Source organism: Monodelphis domestica, chromosome 5, assembly GCF_027887165.1.
Source record: "Monodelphis domestica isolate mMonDom1 chromosome 5, mMonDom1.pri, whole genome shotgun sequence".
Lineage (NCBI taxonomy): Eukaryota > Metazoa > Chordata > Mammalia > Didelphimorphia > Didelphidae > Monodelphis > Monodelphis domestica.
In genome coordinates, this window is record NC_077231.1 from 280,299,727 (window position 1) to 280,309,502 (window position 9,776).

The window sequence follows — 9,776 nt, forward strand, 5'->3', positions numbered from 1 at the left end:
ATCCATAGGTCTAACAGGGACACTATTTTGTGCTCCTTTAATTTGTCTTTGGTATCATCCTTTTTTCCTAAAGGATGCATCCACTTTAACTTTAAATTGCTCTATGACATGAGATTAATCCAGTATCCTTGCCAAGAAAAGCCTAAGGAGTCCCAAAGAGTTGGAAACAACTGAATAACAAAGGTGTGGGTAAAGTCCTTAAACAATTTGGAAAGAACAAAATGCTTCCTTCTAGTCAGAGGATGAAATGAGATGCTGCTGCACAGGGAGTCTATTGGCATTAGTTGAAATGTCAGTCTTTACTTTGGAGTTTGGATAAAAACAGCAAGGTAATTTGTTTTTTTTTATTTTTTTTTATTTTATAGTATTTTATTTGTTCATTTCCATGCATTTTTCATTAAAGACAAAGATCATTTTCTTTTCCTCCCTCCCACCCCCCGTGGCCGACACGTGATTCCACTGGTATCATATGTGTTCTTGACTTGAACCCATCAGCAAGGTAATTTGTAATCAGGCATTCCAGATTGCAAGTAAACCTGGTGGTAAAATAGTTCTAGATGAGCAAGCTCCAGGGAGGACTTTGCTTAGGTATGTGGGGTTGGGGATAGGAAAGGTTTCGGTCTTCTCCACCTTCTTGCCAGAGGATGACTGTTAACTTTGAAAGATCATAAGATAATATGATTTCCCATTTGAAGACAGAATGAGTATCTCTAGAATAATAGTACCTGGTGGCCGCAGCAGCAATGGGAGCTAAGCAACTCACTTGAAGACATCTAAAATGAGGAAAAGTAGCTTTAGGAACCTAGCAGAAAACTCACTATATAAAGGGAAATTTCATAAAAACTCCAAAAAGGAAAGGAAAGTGCTTATAGCAACTAGGAGCAGTGAATTTATTTCTTTGCCACATGAACTCTCTAAGTTTGAACCCATCTTTCCCTGGCATCTATATATACTGGAGAACATGACCCCACTTTGAGGGGATGTATTGTGCCAACTATCCTTACTATTTCTAGTACCTTAGGAAATAATCCATGTCTAAAGGCTATTAAAGTTTTTCTAAAGATACTTAATATCAACTGATAATCAATAGGGAGAGGGTGCCATAAGTAATTATATTAGAAAGACCTGTTAGGTTTGCTCTTAGAACCTAGAGAAGAGAAATAGCCAATTGCCCTCTGGGGAACCAGCTTTTGAAATAAGAATTGGGATTTGGGTTATATGCTTAAAATTTCTTATAAAGGACAGCAATTTTTATTGTTATTGATTCATTTTCTTTCCCTCCCTTCTTCTCTCCCCCCTCCTAGAGCAGACAAGCAATTTCACCGGATTATACAAATGTTATCACTTGTTACCTATTTCCATTTTGTTCATTTTTGCTATAGAGCGATCTTTTACAGCTTAGACCCCAAATCACATACCCATATATGCATATAAGTGATGTCATACATATGTTTTTCTTTTTTGTTTCTACTCCCATAGTTCTTTTTCTCAATGAGGATGGCATTCTTTCAAATAAGTCCTTCAGGAACACCCTGGCTTGTTGCATTTGTATAATTAGATTTTTCTCCCCAGGACTCTAAATACCAGCTTCCCATGTTCTTCTCACCTTATGTGCTAATGTAGGGAGGCTATAAGTTTTGTGCAGTGTAAGGGTTATTTATATAAAAAGGTTGGACTGGATTATATTTAAAATAAGATTGCCAGGAATTTATATTAATTCCAAAGAGATTTATTTACAATTTATTTACAAAATATAGAAAGAGTGAAGTAAGAAAATCAGAGAGAGTTTAGGGTAAGATATCTAACTTAAGCACTAAGGAATTTACTCCCAGTCCCTGGCTCAACCTGGCCAGTAAGAGTTAGTCCTTAGGCCTCGGCAACACCAAGGGCCTGGGGAAGTCTCTCTCAAGAGGCTAGTCTCTTCAGAAAATCCAATATGAAAGGAGTCAGCCTTTCACTCACTACATCTTGGGTCCAGTCAGCAGATTGTCCACCAGCCTCCACTCCAAAGAAAGAAAGAACTACCAGTCAAACTGCTTCAGGAAGTTGTCATTCCCTTTTAAAGACACATTCTTTTGCATCACTTCCTGTGTCTTCTTCCACTTTTTATGTGGACAAATCATAGTCTAAAGCTTTGCTTAGGATTGCCCAGGAGGCAGTCAGTAGATTCTGATTCATCACCCACTATTGCACACGTGGGTCACAGACCTCCCACTTCATGATTAAGAGGGATGTTTACACCTTTGGTGATTAGATCTAAAAATGGGCAGATCTTCCTACTCAACTTTAAAGAAGGGTGTTTATATTTTTGGTGATTAAATCTAAAAAAAGGCAGGGGTTACAATTTAATCATCACAATCAGGGGAGAGTTAAATTTAATCTTCACAGTAGCCCTTCCTCCCTCTCTTTTCCCCTGATCATAGTTAAGAAAGCTGGTTTTATGCCAGGCAGGAGAATCTACACACATGGGTTTACTTTTTGTAAGATAATTAGTTTTGAACTTCTATTTCTTTTAGTTTATTTTCTTCTTAATTCAAGTGATTATTAATAAACTTTATAAAATATAATACTTGGAGTTATTGGATATTAATTTAAATTTTACACATAGCTGCTAGTAGCAAAGTCCATTACATTGGATTGTTCCATAATGTTTTACCTTCTATGTACAGCGATGTCCTGGTTCTGCTTATTTCACTCTGCATCAGTTCATTGAGGTTCTCTCAGTTCATATGGAAATCCTCTAAATCATCATTCCTTATAGCACAATAATATTCCATCACCATCAGATACTACAATTTGTTCAGCAATTCTCCAACCGAGGGACAACCCTTCATTTTCCAATTTTTCGCCAATACAAATTAATTTAATTAACCAATATTTTATCTATTTTATTTGTTTTTTTTAAACAGCTCTTAGTCTTATTTATTAGCTCAATAGTTCTTTTACTTTCCATTTTATTAATTTATCTTTTGATCTTTAGGATTTCCAATTTGGTCTTCATCTAAAGTTTTTTAATTTGTTCTTTTTCCCACTTTTTTAGTTGCATGCCCAATTCATTCACCTCCTGTTTCTCTTTTTGTTAATATAAGCACTCAGGCATATGAATTTTTCTCTCAGTATTGCTTTGACTTTATCCCACAAATTTTGATATATTGTTGCCTCTTTGTCATTCTCTTCAATGAAATCAGGAATTGCTTCTTTGATTTGTTCTTTAGTCCACCAGTTTTGAAGAATTAGATTATTTACTTTCCAATTAATTTTAATTTGCCTCTCCATGTACCCTTACTAATTATAATTTTTATCACATTATGATCTGGAAAAGTCATATTTATTATTTCTGCTTTTCTGCATTTGTTTGCAATGTTTTTATGCCCTAGTACATGGTCAATCCTTGTTAGGGTACTATGTGCTGCTGAAAAGAAGGTATATTCCTTTTTATCCCTATTAACTTTTTTCCATATATCTATTAACTCTCATTTTTCTAAAATTTCATTCTTAATTGTCTATATTGCCTTTTATCAGGATGTAATTACCTTCCCTATCTCTTTTAATAATATCTATTTTTGCATTAACTTTGTCAGAGATCATGATTGCTACTCCTGACTCCTTTTTCTCAGTTGATACCCAATAAATTCTGCTTCAGCCTCTTACTTTTACCCTGTGTGTCTGTCTACTTGCCTTGTGTATTTCTTGTAGACAACTTATGGTTGGATTTTGGTTTTTAATCCACTCTGCTATCCACTTCTATTTTATGGATGAGTTCATCCCATTCGTATTCAGAGTTATGATTATCATCTGTGTATTCCCAATTATTTTGATTTCCTCTTTTAATCCTGCCCTTTCTACTTTCACTATTTCCCTCCACACCAATGTTTTGCTTTTAATCAGTCCCCTTTTTGCCCACCCTTATTTTACTCTTTCACACCCCTCCCTTCTTATTCCCCTCCTCTTTTTTTTATAATCTTTTGACAACCCCACCAACAACAACTTTTCCATCACTTTTAATACTCTCTTCCTCACCCCTCATTCCTTTTCCCCCTTCTACTTCTTTATAAGGTAAAATATAATTGTATGCCCCATTGAATCTGGCTGTTCTTCCCTCTCAGAACCAATTCCACTGAGAGTAAAGTTTAATCATTCCCTGTCTCCATTCTTTTCCTTCCTTTCTAATAATAGTATCTACCCCACCCTCAATTCACCTCTTTATGTGGTATAATTTACCCTAATTTACTTCTTCCCTCACATTTCTCTTAGTATAATCCTTCCCCCCCCCCAATTTTTACATATCATCCTAGACAGCTTACTACCACAACTTTTGCCTATGTATATTTCTTCTATTATGATAAAGAAAACATTTTAAGTGCTACAGATACCATTTTTCCATATAGGAATAGAATTAATTTGACCTTATTGAAGCCCTTAAAATATTTTTTTTCTTTTTCTTTTTTACCTTTTTATGGTTCTCTTGAATTTTGTATTTGGACATCAAATTTTCTGTTTAGTTATGGTCTTTTTTTAGGAATGCTTGGAACTCTTCTATTTTATTAAATATCCATACTTTCCCCTCAATGTATATACTCAGTTTTGATGGGTAGGTGATTCTTGGTTGTAGACCCAGTTCTCTTGCCTTCCTGAATGCCATATTCCAAGCCTTATAGTCCTTTATGTTGGAAGTTGCCAGATCCTGTGTAATCCTGAATGGTCCTCCTCTGAATTGTTTCTTTCTGGACTCTCGTAATATTTTTTTCCTTGGCCTAGAAGCTCTTGAATTTGGCTATAACATTCCTGGGAGTTGTTTTTTTAGGGATTTAATGTAGGGAGTGATCTGTGGATTCTTTCAATATCTATTTTTCCTTTTTGTTCAAGAATATCAGGGAAGTTTTCTTGGATAATTTCTTGTAATATGATGTCTAGACTTTTGTTGTTATTGTTACAGGCTTTCTGGTATACCAATAATTCTCCAATTGTCTCTCCTGCATCTATTTTCCAGGTCAGTTATCTTTTCAATGAGATATTTCATGTTTCCTTCTATCTTTTTATTCTTTTGATTTTACTTTATTATTTCTTGCTCTCTCATGAGATCATTAGCTTTTACTTACCCAATTCTAGTCTTTAAGTACTGATTTTTAGCTATAGTCTTTTGATTTTCATTTTCATTTTGATCCATTCTGCTTTTCATGATTTCCAGCAAGAGTCTCCAGTTTGTTTATGACTCCATTTTATTACTGTGCCTCTTTTTCCTTTTGGGTAATTTTGTCTTTTAAGCTATTATTTTCTTTTTATATTACTTTCATTTCTTTTTCTCACTTTTGTTCCTATTTTTCTTCTCTCGTTCTTACTTGGGGAAAATCAGTAAAAATTAAATACCAGAATAAAGTGAGATACATAAAATTCTTGATGGTTCACTTGATTTGGAGCCTTGAATTTCCCTTGGCATGAATAGAGTTAACATACTTCTCCCCATGATGGACTGGCCAAACATGACACTACTATGAAATTCACTGAAAATCTTAAAAATTGCCTTGCATTTTTTCACTTGTCTTCTAAATTAGATTTTCTGGCAGTAGACCCAATCAACAATTCCACAAACTCCAGCTGAGAAATATCCCATTTGGATGTTAGTTTAATCCAAGCTATCTCAGCGTCCTTGCCAGTGTTTCAGCAAAATGTGAAAACCTAAAAAGTTATATGTGTGTGTGTGTATTTATAGTGAATTGGCATGCAAGAGAGTATAAACAAGAGAGGGGTGCTCAAAAATGACAGGGTGGAGAAAGAGAAATAAATAAGATCAATTCAGGTTGTGGGGAAGGAAAAAAAGTAGTTAAAGGCGAAGTAGAGCATTCAGTAAGAGAAAAATAGTCATGAGAAGGGAAGAAGATATGATCAGGGTTAGAAAAAGAAAAGAAGGATAAGGGGAAACATCCCAAGAGACCAATGAGAAGAGGAATACATGAGAAAATAGGCAATATAGTGAAGATTTACAAAAAAGTGCATCTGGAGTCTAGGGACTTTTCTTCTTGTTTGCAACCTATATGACTTCTCTAGTTCTCAGTTTCTAGATCAAGACTGGTTCAAGAGTTCTTGACCTTTTGTCTCATGGTACCCTTTGGCAGTCTGGTGAAGTCTATGGACTCCTCAGAATAATGTTTTTAAATGAAAATGAAGGGAAATGTGCAGATAGGGGAATGGCTAGTAGACTGGTTTAGCTTGACTTTAGAATGTATAAAAATGTAGAATGTGAAATTATCCTGGAAAAGCAAGTATGAACCAGATAGTATACCACCTTAAGTTTCAGATAGAGGGAGGGCTTGATAGTTATGCCCCTGTTAGTTCAAATAATGAATCCCATGAAGTGGTAATATTATTTGAACTCACACCTCGGATTTCCATTGGGATGAAACCATTTATCATATTTTAGAAAATAATAAACTTCAAATAATGTGAATTTGAACATGTGAACACTTCACAGAATTCATTATTTGCATTTATGTCATATGCTAGAGGCACTAGGGAGTCACTAAAGGGACTTGTGAATATATAGACTACCAAGAAGTAAGTGTGATGGAGAGACATTACTTAAAGATATAAAGCCTTTTTTCATTCAATAATAAAGTTTTTCTTGAGACAAGATTTCAAATGCATCTAGTTGAGGGGGAGAATAGTAGGAAAGAATGAATCAAAAAGTAATTTATGATGATAATTATTTAAGATCAATCTGAAATGATACAAATTTGAAGAATTCTTCTGGACTCTACTTATAAAAAAATAGAGGGAAAGGTCCATTACTGACTACTGGAATTGATAAAATTTAAATGATGAAATGGAGCATCAAGATAAACGTGATGCTAAGGTGATTATTACATACTATAAGGAGAATAGGGATTCAGAGGAGAGAAAATTCAAGAAAAGGATAAAATAAAGTGGCTTTAAATCCCAAGATGATAGCAAGAAGGCAAACAAGAGAATAATAGACAAGAGGTACAACATTAAACATGCTCATCATCTTTCCTAATTGGCCATTAATAGATTTATAAATTATTAAGTCTTGAAGGAACTTTATAATCGCCTAATCAAACCTTTCATTTTACAGATGAGGACAATGAGATCCAGAGAAAACTGAGTTACCCAGAATAACTAAGCAAGCTAGTGGCAGGTTGGGATCAAAAGTGGGGTATCATGACAATTTGAGTATTTTGAATTTTTCCACATTTTGCTGACATACAGTCTTTGAGAACGCCAGAGTTTTTTCCATATATTTGCTACTAAAAGTGTCTGTCAATCTATTCTCCATTGGTCCCATTCACCATTCTTGTAACTTTCTATCCCAAATATCCCTGTCCAGCCACCATTCTCCTCTCCTTTTGTATTGGATATGATATGGAAGAAACACACCCAAGTTTGTAACAGGTCTCATCCCAAGAATGGGAGACTCAAACTCCTTTCAATTAAGAAGTAAAAAAAGAATTTTATTTGAAGAAGTGGTTTTTGGTGGTATAATAGCCTAATAGCTAGTGGAAAAGTGGGGGAAGAGGTAGCCTTTGGGCTGATGGATAATTCTGGGGGCTAGTTGAATAACTTCTTTGGAGCTGATAGTATGGAGTAGTAGCTCCCCTGTAGAGTAGCAGCTTCCATTGCAGAGTGGCAAGTTACATGTCCTGTGGATTAGGGTTGCCATATTTATTGGGGTCTGGTAGCTTGGCATCTCCCATTCCAAACTCAGATGGAGGTGTTGTGGGTTTTATTGCCATACGGAATGAGGAGTATGTAGAAGATTGGGAAATTCTTCTGAAAATCCAGAGTCCCTTGTACACAGGTTCCATGTTCCCCCATTATCTACCTTGACTTCATTTCTCAATGTGGGAGAGGTCTTGCTGCCCTTCTAGAATGAAAACATACAGGGGTGAGGGTGGGTCAGGGCTTTGGATGCAGTACATTGGAGAACCCCTATAGGTAATTTATTATTTTTATGAACAAGATGAGTAATAAAAAAAACCAGATTATGCACAAAGCTGATGCCCCATATAGAATATTACACATTCAGTACACCAAGTAGGTAATTGAACAATCTGCAATTCATGCTTGACTAATGCTGAAACCACAGGTTTTACAGTGGATGTTTGACCAGTGTTAACCAGTAAGAAATGTAAGATTTCAGAGTATGAAGGTCCTATTCCTACTACTACCTCTTACTGCCTGTTGTCAACCCACATCATTTCCTTCTACTAAAATGAAAGTTCCTTGAATGACAAGATCGATCTTCTCTTTGATGTATGGATATTGCCAGCCCTTAGCATAGTAATTGGAACATAGTGATAAATAGCAATAAATGCTTTTTTCCCTCCATTCATTCATTCATCAGGATAATAGGACTTTAGTGGGGAAAGATAATATAAAATTAAGTACTCAGATGAAAAGGGATTCAAAAGAGAGAGAATTCAATAAGGGTCGAAGAAGCTGAGTTAAGGTAGGACTTGATCTCATCTCTGAAGCATGGATAGAATTTAAAATAGGTGGTAGAAAAGGAAAGAACATTTCAAACAAGGGAAACACCATGGGCCATTGGTTCTAACAGAGAAGATAACATTGTGGAGGTGAAGAATTAAGATTGGATGGATAGGAGGAGATCAAATTTAAGTATAGAAAAGCTGTATGTATCATCCAGATGGGGTTGGGAAAGTGTGCCCTCTTACATTTGAAGACTGTGCATTCTGTTTCTAAAACACCTTGGACACTATATCAAGTACATAAGAAATCTGATTCATCATAAATACCATCAGTCATGATGACCAGAATTTTCTGGCATTAAAATATGTGCACTTAAAAATACAATACTGTATTTTTAAATGTCCTTCAATGTTTCCATTTCCCTCTTCATGTGGCACCCTACAAAGATACATATCTTTCTCTATTTTCAACCCTATCTCCAGCCCAATTGTTACAAAGGGCCTTCAAAATTAGATGGAAGAGATCAGATTTGTAGTCACAAAAACCATGGAGTAACTTTAGTTGGTTGTGTAAGGAATGATATGATAAAAGCAAAGTTTAATAAAGATGAGTCTAGAAGAAGGGAACAGGAGATGTTATAAAAGTGAAGAGCATATAGATATAGTCTGGGGTAGTGGAACTTTGATTTGGAGTCAAAGGACTTGGGTTCAAATCCTGGCTCTGATACTTCCCCCTGTGCTTCATACCTTTATCACTTTGGTCACTTACTTTCTATGGACCTCAATTTTATTATCTGCTAAATGGTTGAGTTGGATTAGGTGACTTCCAGTTCTAAGACCCAACATCTCAGGGAGTCAGGAAACAAAATTCTTGTCATAATTCAGGCATGAGATGATAAGGACCTAGACAAGGCTGGTGGCAATAGGAATAGGGTAAGAAAGCCTGTATGTGTCATTTCACTATAAGTTGTCCTTGTAGCTAAAGTCACATCAAAGCTTGGAAAAGTTATTTAGCCTGAAAAAAAAAAACCCACAATCTTTTAGAATAATTTCTAAGGAAATGGTATATCTCTAAGATACAAATTACAGCAAAGTACTTTAAATACTCTTTCTAAAGATTTTTAAAAGGAAGAAAACAATTGTATCCCCGGTGTGTCACAAAAGAGGTCCATAAAAGTATCTGAGATCCCGGTAGATAAAAACCCTTTAAAAGCTCATTAAAATTGAAAGTACTTAATTCTTGATCGATATCAGCTGAATAAAACCCCAAATGTGGAGCTAATTAGATAGAAGAGACATTTGTTTAAAAAAAAAAGACATCCAAGAATAGAG